At 44.4% G+C, this 12344-nt stretch overlaps 1 protein-coding gene across 4 annotated transcripts in view; it reads left to right on the plus strand.

The window, feature by feature from the left end:
* The first annotated feature begins 2931 nt into the window (after window positions 1-2931).
* Window positions 2932-12344, plus strand: part of MARCH8 (membrane associated ring-CH-type finger 8) — a 96803-nt gene continuing 87390 nt past the window's right edge. The window contains exon 1 of one of the 4 annotated variants that reach the window (XM_017803855.1): window positions 2932-3073. The gene's annotated coding sequence lies outside the window, so the exon portion shown is untranslated. Of the gene's footprint in view, window positions 3074-3403; window positions 3506-4998; window positions 5058-12344 lie in introns of those variants that run through there. The other 3 variants (XM_017803852.1, XM_017803853.1, XM_017803854.1) reach the window with 3 other exon arrangements.

Here is a 12344-nt window from a genome sequence, read left to right on the forward strand (position 1 = left end):
ATTTTCCCCCAACAATGTAAATAACTTTGGTGACCCAAACCACAATGGAATTCTAAAGTAATCCCTAAAGTATTGTGGAGTTGCTATGGAAACATGCATGTGCTCAGACCAACATTGTAGACTAAAAAGATAATTTATAATTATCTGGAAAAAAATGAATTATGCTTTTCCACATGACTACTGTATGTATTGTCACAACTAGAGATGAAAAAAGGGCAGTTATACAACAGTTGTTACTCTTTGGGGTTTCTGCCCCACACCACTTTTCAGGTCCTTGGGCTAAAAGGAGTAAAAATATTTTTAAAAAGCATAGGCTTAATAACCATATGCTAGATTTGTGCTACTTCTAGGGAGGATTAGAGTCTCCTGGGCACAGAGGTACTTTTATTGTTTCTTTTGAAATAAATTCAATCAAATTGAATTTATTGTTGATGGCAAGTATTTAGAAAGGCCATATGTGTGCAGTCACAGTCCAGATCTTGTGTGCAGGGCATTGGGGCAGCTCTTTCTGCAGACCCATCAGTATCTTAGCTAAGTGTGATATGCATTTCTAGGCACATATTCCCAAACTATGGTTTTTCCCTAAATCTGAGCCAGAGGTATCCAATTAGCAAAGTGGAGATGTTCTGTTCCATTCCTGTAATTTTTTAAAAGCTTTTATCTCCTGCTCAGGTTTTGAACAGCAACACTAGCTGGAAGAATTTAAGATTTCCATTTGACTAATGGCTTTTAGCTTAAATTTATTCTTTCTTCCCCATTTTTTAAATTAGCTGCAAATTTGAGGGGGGAACATTTGCAAAAGCTTAATTTTACATTTTTTACTGAGGTCTGTGAGGCATGCAGGGAGGATGTTCCACAGTAAAGTTTGCTCTTCAGCGTTGAGGCTTTAGTCCTAGCTCTGCAGTCCTGTGTTCAGGAGGTTATTGCTGAGATTTTAAGTGAAGAACAAGCTACAAATACTACACAAGCTTTCAGGGGAAACGAAGACCATGGAATAATAATTGCAAGACACAGGGAAGGCCTAGATCTGCAAAGTGGTTTATTGTGGCTTCATTCATTTCAAGCCTAATCCTTAGTTATTCTAGTTTGCCTGAAAAATCTTCCCTCTGTGTGACTGTTTTTCTGTATAATTTCTACTTCTATTCCAGTTGTGTCTACAGGCTCTTTTCCTAGTCTGGCACACAGCACTGAGTGGTGAGCTGTGCTGTTCCCAAAGTGGGATACAATCATAGCCTGAAAAATAATTAAAAAAAAAATCAAAAAGCCAAACCCAACACAACAAAATGGATTGAGAGGAAGAAGAGAAAAATGAGCCTCCCTTGAGAAATCCCTGTGGCCCCAAGGTAAGCCAGCAGTACAGCTCACGATGGAAACTGATTCTCTTTACAAACTTATACTGCCTATTAAGAGGACAATGCATATATTAAGAGGACATATGCATGTTTCCATACTTTATCTTATATGGAGATACAATCTAAGTTTGTTAACTTCAATCTAGATAGGACTAAATTTGAGTTGTAAATACACTCTCCTCTTCCCAGGAAGACACAGTGGTTCACTGCATGAGTGTGTTGAGTCCTACCTCTGCGATGTAATGACAGTATTTCAGCCCAGCTTCTCTGTGCTCTGAAAACCTGTTGTAACATGTAATTTTTCTGTAGGAGGTGGTTGTGCTCTCCATGAAAAGGGGTTACCTTACTCATTTTATGCCTCTAGCACTGTTCTCTATTGGTAAATATAATCTCCCTGGAGTCCTGTAAATTATTGAAGTGAAAAAGTGCAGACTCCGAAGATGAAAATTTCAGCTAGGTTTAGTGAATAAATTTGCATGTTAAGTCAGGAGCTTTCCTTGTTTTCTGTTTTTTCTCTTAACAGTATCTTCTTTCTTGTCTATGCTGCAGTGACAGAAACTGTTTAGTGAGGCTGCTTGTTTTCCTGTCCTTTTTTGCTTATTTCCAAGTGGGATAAACACCCACCCAAAGGTGGGTCTTCACCTTTGCAATTCTCTATTTAAGGGGGAAACTCCTTTTACAGTGTAATATAAGAAAACTATATGAGAACTTTTCCATTAACAAAAATGAAATGAGGAAAAATCAACCAATTACAATTCTATTGTTCTGATGTAACTACTAAAGATATCTGTACATCGTGTCTAAACACAGGAAAATTCTCCCATTGCTTTTTCCCCCCTGTAAAATTCACCTTGATGGTATAGTTTGCCTGTTCCAGCATATCTCAGGAGATGCCCCTTTGAGAAGAAAGGACTAAAGTATCCTACTTGCATAACTAAAGTGTAAAATAGCAACAGAGAGCATGGCATCCCGATATAGGGGCGGGGCAAACTTTTAGTACTCGAACCTTTCTCGTTACATAATTTTTTGTTGATAAATCGATAGATGAGGGTGAACAACTAATACAAAACACCTTATGAAGGTGTCTATAAGCCATCTTCAGGCTTACAGCAAACATAAATCAAAAAAAAAAAAAAAGTTAAATGGCACCGTGTGAGGTTTAGATGTTTTCTTCTAACCTACTAAAGCGCGAGGCGTTTTACCCTGGGAGGTGACAATGGCATCGCTGCCCGTGACTGGGGGAGGCGAGGGCCAGAGCACAGCCCAGGACAGCCGGACACCGCTCGCTTGGCTGCTGGTTGTCGCCTCCCGCTCCCCGGTCAGTCACCGCCCCCACCCGGCGCCCCCGCTCGCGCAGGATCCAGGAGCGTGTTCCCGGTGGGAGGTGCCGGAGCACGGGCGGGGGATGCAGCCCCGCTGTCCGATCCCGCCCGAGGGGAAGGTTCCAGCGGGAGGCGATCCGGTGCTCGGCAGCCGCCCCGCCTGCCCGTGCTGCTCCGGGCCATGGCGGCGGGGGCGGGCCGGGGCGGGGCGGAGCTCTGACGGGCAGCCCGGCCCGGGGAGCCGCGGTAAACAGGAGCCGGGTGAGAGCCGGGAGTGACCGGCCTCGCAGGAGCCTCCCAGCGCCACGGCCAGCCGCCTCCCGGCCCCGGGCATGGGCAGCAGCAGCCGCCGCAGCCGGAGGAGGAGCCGCCGGCCCGGGCCCTGTGCGGGGCACCAAGGTAGGCTCGGCCGCCGCCCTGGCCGTGGGCAGCCGCCGCTTCCTCCGCGGCGGCCGAGCCGGGTCCGCCGCCCCTCCGGCGCGGGGAGGCCGGGCCCGGCGGGGCGCAGGGCAGCCGGGTGCGGGGCCGCTTGCCCCGGGGCCGCCGCTCGCCCCGGCCCCGCCGAGCCCGGCAGGTGAGGCGGCTCCTGGAGGCGGCGGGTGCCGGCGGCGAGCAACAGGCGGCGCGGCCCGGCCCGGCCCGGCTGCCCCCGGGACCCGCCGCCGTGTCGCGGGGTGTCGGCCGGGGCAGCGGGACCCCCGCGGGGTCACTCCCAGCCCGAGGGGCGGGGGTGCGGCGGAGCCTCCCGGCATTGACCGGGGCGGAGGCTCCGCTCGGAGAGTTCAGGGCTTTTCCTCTGTCGGAGCCGAGGAAGCGGCACCTAATTCCCTGGTAAGAGGCTTTCCCACCTCCGCCGTCTTTGTCTGCTCAGGCTCAGCGCGTCTGCTGCTGCTGGCACTGGGAGCATTAGCGTCGCTGGGGGGAAAGGGGGAGCAGATCAGCTGTGGGAAAGGGACTGTGCTTGCACCAGGTGTCAGGTTTGGAGGAGGACGTGGGTTCGCATTCGGTTTGCGACGTGTAACAGAGATACGCCAGTGAGAAAACAGTACACAAGATGTGCTGGTCACAACGTGTTCTTAAGGAATCGTGAAGTTTCACGGCACACCGAAAAATAGAATTCCTGGAACTAGTTGGCAAGCAGAGTAATGCTCGAGTTATTCCAAACTGTAACACTTTAACTTTTCCTTATTTTAGTATGCTAAAAGTGCAAGCAAGGCGAGAATTACAGTGTCCTAATGTGAGATCAGTTAGTCTCAAACTGCAGTGCAAGAGGGCACGCAACTCGGGCTCTGCTGTTGGAAAACGATTGGTATACTTCTGAACGTAGCAAATTTGTGAAGTAACCCAGCACCATAGGTAGAGCTTGAGTGGAGATGGTAAGAGATCTTAGAAGGAAGATAGGAGTGGAAGAGGAGAGAGCTGTCTGACAGTAACTCTTCAGCTGGAGCAGCAGCAATCTTTATGAATTTGTGCTTCTGAAATTAGTTTGGAGTAGTATCAGCTGAGGCTGAGATTAATGCAGATTGATCCCTAGTCAAAATTTTTCAGAGAAAAGTTTTCTTTGAAAAGCATTTATTAGAACTAAGGTGTTTTATGTGAAACCTGTGAACACTGGTGAATTTCCACTGATGCAGAGTCTCTGGGCCAGGGTTGCTGGAAACATCAGTGTTTCTGTCTCAAGGGTGTGCCCCAGCACCCAGAATAATACCTGCTAAGGTATTATTGCTCAGCTGTAGCCCAAACCATTTGGTGCCAGACTCCTCTGAGCAACCCTGTAGCTGCTCAGAGAAAGTGAGACATTCCCCAGGATTTTATTCTGCTGTGGTTGCTGAAAATGGTAGGACAGCTGAAATCTAAACAACTGCCCTTTTGCTAGGAACTTTGTGTGACTTAGGTTACAGTCTAATGTGAACTTTAAAAATTACCAATTCACTGAATATTTGTTGCTATGGTGTTGGGTTGGTTTTGGTTTTGTGGTTTTTTTTAACTTGGCTTTTAGCTAGCCCTAGCCAGCAGTTTTGCTTATAGAGGTAAACTAGTTGAAAAGAAGCTGTTTTCTGTTTCAGGGTGTCACATGGGATGAAAGGCTGCAGCCCTTTTTATGCCTCAGTGTGTGGATGTGTGGGCAGAATTGTGGAGGTGTCCAGATGAGGCAGTTATGATTCCAGTGCCAGAAAATACACCTGTTCCCTGGCTGCTTTTGCACAGTCTGAAGTGTTGTAAGGCTAGATTAATCCAGCATGCTGGATGAACTTTCTATATTTTCAAGATTAGAGGGGTTTTTTAAACTTTTGTTCTTTTAGGTTTAACACTTTGGACGAGCAACTCTTCTGTGTCAAAGGGTGGAAGGACTCAATCTTCCCAGCTGCAGAGGCTGTCACAGGTACTTTGGGCAACATAGCAAAGTGTCTTCTCTGCCAGTCTGATTTCCTTACTGCTCTTCCAAACACTGACATTAGTGGGGAAGGCAGGCCACTGCAGGAGTGTGACAGCTTCCAGTAGCAAGGCTCCTCAAGGAAGGAGTTGTTAATGGTTCTTACAAGCCCTGAATTGATCCTACTGCCTAAGAAAAAAGCAGTCTGCTGCTGTGGGTCTTTTCTGCCTTATACTTCTGTTAGTCCTGGTGTGACTGACTGGTACCTAGCTTCAGAAGTAGTGAATAACAAAATAATAGTGTGCATGGCTATCTGCTAGGAAAAAGGAAAACAGGAAGTGTCTTCTTTTTTGTTTTTTAATTTTTTTTTTATTCTGCCCTTCCTCCTTCCTCCAAAAATATAAGGAACTCTTGATCCTGTAAAAGTGGCTAGCATTCTGTAAGAACCTGTAGCAGGACTACAAAAAACGAACAGGCTTTGAAGGAAGGAGCTTGCAGGAACCCTGAGCAACCTTGTGCTTGGATTGTGTCTGCATGTGGCAGACAAATAGTGAATAGCAAAGCAGTCGAAGGCCATAAGGAATAGTAAACTTCAGGTCTGGGGAAAAACTTCACTTCTAGGCCATAGGTATTAGAGGAGAAATCTTCTTGGGGAACAAGTTATCCAGTTAGTGACTGTTCCAGTTCTTTCTTTGGAGCATCTAGTGTTAGCTGCTGCAGGAACAGAGTGAACCGTGTAAACCACACATCTCATTCACTGTATTAATTTCCACAGTGAGACAGAACTCGTGCAGGGTTTACTGGAACTTCTGTTTTGCTGACTTCTGGATTGACTGCAAAGATCTGGTGGCAGCTTGCTTTAGCATAGCAGAGCTGGCATTAAACTTGCTGGACGGGCTTTGTTCACTGTGGATTTTCACAGCTCCAGGCTGTTGAAATACTCATCACTGAGTTAGGGTCAGTTTTACTAATTCTGTTGTCTGGCTTTTACTGAAAACACCACTTGACAAAAGAAATCCTAATTTCTAAAATTATCTTTCACTGCTTCCCACAATATTTTTGTGGGTCTTTTATGGAGGTATCCACAGTCATGTGAAGCATTGGAAAACCAAATAACTGATAACGTTGTGTTTACTGATTCCGGGGTAGGTAAATGGACAAGAGCCCTTGGAAGCCTGGTCTTTTTGCAATTAAAGGTGTAGCTATGTTATTCTTAAATTTAACTCCTCACTAGACAGACAGATAGTTCACAAACAGCAAGAGATATCTCAACCATCAGCAATTTCTAGTGCTTGCAATTTCTTTTCCCCAGGGACTCTGGAAGAAGGCTGGCCTTTATTATGTGCCCAGCTGGTTATCATGTTTGGGCTGGTCTAGATCAAAGGTATATGTAAATGACTGTTAAACTTCTCTGTCTTTAAAGTGAGTGCCTCTCTGGAGCTCAGATTGGGTACCTGCAGGCAAGTAGGGGAGCTTGGTAGCAAATCTTGACTTTAATCAGAGACCTGGCAGAATGTCACGGTGGATTGAAGTCGATTGAAAACAGTGTTGGAAATTTTTGAGGAAATACACATATATTACCTGCATGTGTAATAGGTGAAAAATACTAAAAGGTTCTAGAAATTGAGGCTGGGATTTTCCAAAGTTAGATGAAATAAAGACAACTAGTAGATGAGTACTTTATCCCTGGAGACTCATTTAAAGATCCCAGTTGTAAACCTTGCAAAATATATAGCCAAAATTTACATAGAATATAAATATTGTATATTTTGGGGGTAGGTAAATCCTATATGTTAGTTAGGTATGCTTTGATATCTGCCCCTTGAAGTTTTTGTGTGTCTTTCAGAAGGCATCAGGACAGAATACATGTCACCAGTCCAATCTGCAGGTGAGGCTGGTTATTAACAACTGCACCAGAGTTTCTCCTTGGGAAAACAGGTTTTGGATTTAAGAATGTCATTCAGCAGGTCACTGAAAACACTGAGGCTGAGTTTGTCTGCCAGTTTGGTCATGGCTTCAGTAAGATCACGTGTTTACACACCATCCAGGATAAGAGGTTCATTACAAGGAGTAAAAATGTTCTCAGCTGTTCTTTCCTGAGCAGGTACCTTGACTTCTGTCATGTCCTGGACACAGAATGAGAAACATTCTCTTTGAATCAAAGGGTCCGTTGGATGATGCAGAGGGGAAGGAAAGAAAGATAGAAGGATCTAGGGTGACAAACCAAAAAAGAAGGAAAAAAGAATAGAGATCAAGGTTACACACAAAGTTGCTAATTTTTAAAAAAGTATACAATTTCTTTGTGCCTCCCTTCCTCTCAAATGTACTTTATTTTTAAAAAGCCTCTTGGTTCCTCTTTAGTGTGTGTACTGAGCCTGCAAGGAAGAGTATCTGTAGGAAAAAAAACCTCAATGTTTCTTAATAAACAGCTAGGCTTCCCCTGGGTCTGATCTGCTGATTCTAATGACCAGAATAATTTGTCACTCAGACTTACTTACTGCTAATAACGCTGTGCCATTGTGCAGCTCGAGGATGTGCCTCCAGTCCTGTTGCCAGAGTTGGGGTTTGAGTTCTGCTTTATTGTTACACAAGACTTTGCATGGGGACAGCAGTGAGGGTCCACACATTGCCATGACTCCTAGCACCAAAGGTTACTGCCTTCTAGACATGGTATTTGGGTGATTTTTGCCTGTAGAGGATCATTTGAGTAGCTTTAACTGAAAAGGAAGCAACAGACTGGCTGTGTACAACCTGCCCTAGAGCACCAGTTAAATACTGAGGAAGTATTCTGTCAAACCTTGCTACCATAAGCGCCGCTCTTGGCAGCGGGGCTGAACCTGGCCTTTACTTTCCTGGGAGAGGGAAGGTGGTGTCATGGGGGTTATTAGTGGAAGCCCCTCCCCTCCCAATTACTGCAGGATTTACAAAAAGGGTGCCTTTGTTTAATGGCATTCGTAATGGTCTCTGAAAGCATTTCTTTGTGGAAGAGCCTCCTTCAAAACCATTGGGAACTGTAGCAAGAAAAAGTCTTCTCTGCCTATTTATATTTGCTTTCACTGTCACTGGCTCCTTGTGTCATCCAGGACAGGGGATTAATCTCTCTGATCCCTCTATTTCTAGTTGTAAAAGCACAGTGTGCTATTGAGGGTGATTCACTACTGGGCCAATCCTTGTTATAATCTCTTGTAACTACGAAGGCATCAGTCAGAAGAGGAAGGCTCATGGAAAGATGTGGCATGTATCTGTGTATGTTTGGGGTTTTTTCTGTTTATGGGAAGATGGGATTGGAGTACAAGAAGTGATGCAATACAGGGCTCTGCCGTTGTTTCATAACACGGACCATATTACAACAAGAAATTCTTGCAAATGCCTCTGCTTGCCTTATCTGAGTGTAGTTTTGTCTCCTTCTTGCATGTTTCCCATGGCCTCCTTCAGCAAACCACTCTTAAGGGACTTGGACTTATTAGTATGATGAATTCTGCTACAATAGAAAGTGAAAGCTGGCAGTGGCTTTTCAGTTCATCATAAGCCTGGTGAAGTCTGACATACCAGAGGAATGTGAAGGGCATTAGGTAATAGTTTACCATAGGTGATGACAGAGAGTAAAATACACATAGGAGCAGTCTGGCTCTTTCTAAAGTTAACGGTAGGCTTTGGTTTTTCCTTCCTTTCTGGTAAATGAAGTGAGTTCTCCTTGTAGTTCTGCATCCAAAATCTTGTCCTTTTCAATGTGATTATCGTTATGACTTTTAGAGTATTTTTCATATTGAGCTTGCCTGCCAAATCTGAGCTGGAAGTGCCAGGACTAGGAAGGACAGTTGTTGTCAGTGTTTTTTCTCTAGCACAATCTGTGACCATTCATTTACATTGAAGCTCCTTCTGTAAATTGTGTGTATATGTGCATGAATATAATACATAAAAAGCAGGTAGACTGAAGATTTGCAGAGGAGCTGCTACTCTTTGACATTGCAAGTGATTTCTAGATGAAAGGGGTTTTTTATACCAAACAGTATAAATGCATACTTAACTAAATGCTGTGTTGTGTCAAAGAGAAGAAAAAAAAATCTGCCTAGCTTCAAAAAGAAGAGGAAGTTCACTCACAGCTAAAGGCTTTTTTGAGAGAGACAGGAAATCTGAGTCTTTTTCCTGCTTCTGGCCTCAATTTTCTGGCTTAAGCTACTTCACCTATGCATACCTTAGTTTCCTGCAACTCAGCTGTCACCTGTATCAAGGTTTTTGTAAGGTTCTTGGATTTTTTTAAAAAATTTTTAGCCTTCTCTCTAAGGGGAAGTGGGCTTATGCAATCACACTGCCAGTAACTTCTAAATCTGTTGGCTAAATGTCACGTATTTGCTGGAACTTTTAATGTTGCAGGAAGAAGAGAATATAAATTGCAATATCACAACTGAGAGCTGCAGCCTTACCCTGTGCCAAAGCCCGTGGAGATAGCACTTTTTTAGACACAAGATAGGTCACGTGGGTGAAACCTGCAACCACAGGATACCAAACTGTAAAATATCAGACTGTGCTAATCCTTCTGCCTTCTTCCACTGCAAGGCCTTCTGAAAGCCTAGGAGAAAAGTTTAAGTACTGCTACTAAATTAGAGCTGGCACGATGCAGCAGACTCTTCACAAAATTAATGTTTGATAACTTAAGGGGGTGGAGGGAGGAGAGATATCATTGTAAAATTACAGGATTCTTGTCAGACTAGCTTGATCTTGGGAATTAGTCAAAAACAGCAGCAGGTTTGATTAAAATATTGAAAGGGAGTTTTAACTTTGCTCTTGGCATAATAAAGCAGAAGCCAATAAAATGAGATCAGATTTTAGCCTTCTAAATGCATGAGTGTTCTTATGCAGTGTTTTGCTACTGTAGCCTTGAAATATGTTTGTTGCTTTTGGGCATGAAAACTGTATATTGCCTTTTATCAATTCCTTTGTGTGAGGCATATATGTTGTTTCTGTGATTCTTGTGACAGAGATGTTCTGCTATTTTGTACTCTTAATCTTAGGGTAAGACCTGACAGGGGAGGATAGATAACTTCTGGCTGAGACCGCTAGAGTTAAGTCTTTCTGATGTTGCAGAAATATTCACCAACTTCCTTTCATCACAAAATTCCAAGGCTTGAAAGGTCTCCATGTTGTTCTGTACGAGCTGCTACATGCTTTGGCAGGTATGTGAAAGAGTCCTGTTGTAGTACACCTGTGGAACTCTGCAGCTCCCAAGGCCTTTTAGAGACGAGATTCTTTTTATGTGCCATCCTAGAAGTGTAAGAAAACTGCACTGTGGTCTTTTCCAGGCAAATCAGTGAGAACCCGCAACTCTCTTGTGTTTTCCAAACCACACAAAGTTCAAAATTATTCCTCTTTGACCCTACCTGATCCATCTGATCACTTAAATTATACGTGTGACTTTGTTTCTAGTGAGACAACGTGCAACTGATATATTAAAAGTGCAACTTCAAAGCAGCAGGAGGTCGCCCTGCCAGAGCTCTGTGCCTCCTGCCAGGGTTGCCTAAGTGCTTCTTGCATTTTTATCCCTACTCCATAAGGCTTCATTTGAGATGCTTGTAGTGAAGTGTGGAAGTCTCCTCTATATATGTACATGCCAGTTGCAGGAGGGTAGGTCTGACATATGCTTTACAGTCTTTTGGTAGTGTTTGTCTTTCCAGGATCTCCTGTGGTCGGTATTTGGTGTTTTGGGGACCCTGAGGCACTTGTATCTGCAGGAGGCCTACGCTTTTATTCGCTAGTGGTGTTGATATCAACTTCTGCAACCACAAGGCAAGGATCCCAGCTCAGTTGCTGTTGAACACATGTGATTCAAGATAAGACTTCTCACTCACTTTCCTTTGTTAGTGATACCCTGGCAAGCATAGCATCGTGTGGTCCAGCTGCCTGAGAGCAAAGAAGCTCTGACTCAGGATCAGTTCCTTATATAGAAAGGGAATTAGATACATCATGCATTTTATTCTTGGCCGTGATCTTCCATTGTGTCTGTTAGACATTTGTTACGGTTGTTTGCTTTCTCTGTTTACTTGAGCTCTACTTGTCATCTGGGACACGTGTTCAGTCTGTCTCATCCATCTTTGATCACCTCCTGGGAAGTTTTTTACTTGGCATGTTCACACTAAGCAGTACTACAGGTGCTTTGCACAGAGTTGGTAGGGCTGTGATGCCTTGCAGGCGTCCTGCTGGTTGGCTGTTTGTCAGCTGCCTTTTCAAGTCCTCCTTAGCTGCCATATTAAGACTCTCTGGTCTCTGGGTTTGGCTTAGCCTGTCTTTACTGTCCATGCCTTGTGCAGGGCTTGTGGGAGGAAGCCGCAGGGATGGTTCTGCTTCAGGGTGGATGCTCTGCTCAAGGAAGGTATGTTTGCCAGTTGCATCTTGATGCTCTGGTATTCTCTCCCTTTCCACATGACACCACAAAACATGTACTTATCCCTTGTCACACAGTTTGCATTGCTTCTTCTGTGAATAAGGGAGGAGAACTCGAGAGAACTGATGATCCAACCTCTGACTGACCGCCTTTGAGCTGTATCCTATGCGGCTCATGGACAGGTCTCTGTAGTTGATGTAATCTAACTAATGCATGTGAGAGACATCTGAGCCAGGAATAGGGAATTTAATAAGATGATGAAACTGTTGGGTTTCAAGTCTGAAAGTAATTCATGTCAGCAGGGGATGGGAGTGGAAAGCAGCTTGGTTGTACACAGTGTATCCTACCAAGGCCAGTGACATGGACATGCTACAGCACAGGCCTGGTTTTCTGAAATGCTGTTTATCCTGTCTCCAGCATCCTCTCTGAGTCAAGGAGACCTGGCCAGTTTCTGAGCCAAACCTTTCTTCTGTGGGCCTGTTTTTCTTCCTTTATCGTAATGTGCCAAAAAACCCAAGAAAATCACTAGCAGGCTAAGTCATACTTTAACCCGGTGAGCAATAAAACAGCACGTTACGCTGTCTTTGGACCTTCTACAACCCCTTCTATAGAAGGTGCCACTCCAACATGACAGCTGTCAGAGGATGGGTTACTTGAGTTTGTAAATGCCTTCACCACTGGTGTCTGAAGGCACTGTGCCTTTCCATATGTCTTCACCTCCTATTTCTGTTCTTTCTAGGCTTTGAGCAGGAAACTTGAAAATGTTAAGTCCTTTCTTGGGTGTATGATAGCTGCTTCCTCTTTGCTCTTTTCTCTGCAAAGATGATTGATAGATGATGGCTTTTGAAGAGATACTAAATATTGGAAATTGGTGTCTAAAATGTAATCTTAGAAGAAGCAGCGACTAATTTAAAACT

Source organism: Lepidothrix coronata, unplaced genomic scaffold (genome assembly GCF_001604755.1).
Source record: "Lepidothrix coronata isolate B3197 unplaced genomic scaffold, Lepidothrix_coronata-1.0 Scaffold8, whole genome shotgun sequence".
Classification (NCBI taxonomy): domain Eukaryota; kingdom Metazoa; phylum Chordata; class Aves; order Passeriformes; family Pipridae; genus Lepidothrix; species Lepidothrix coronata.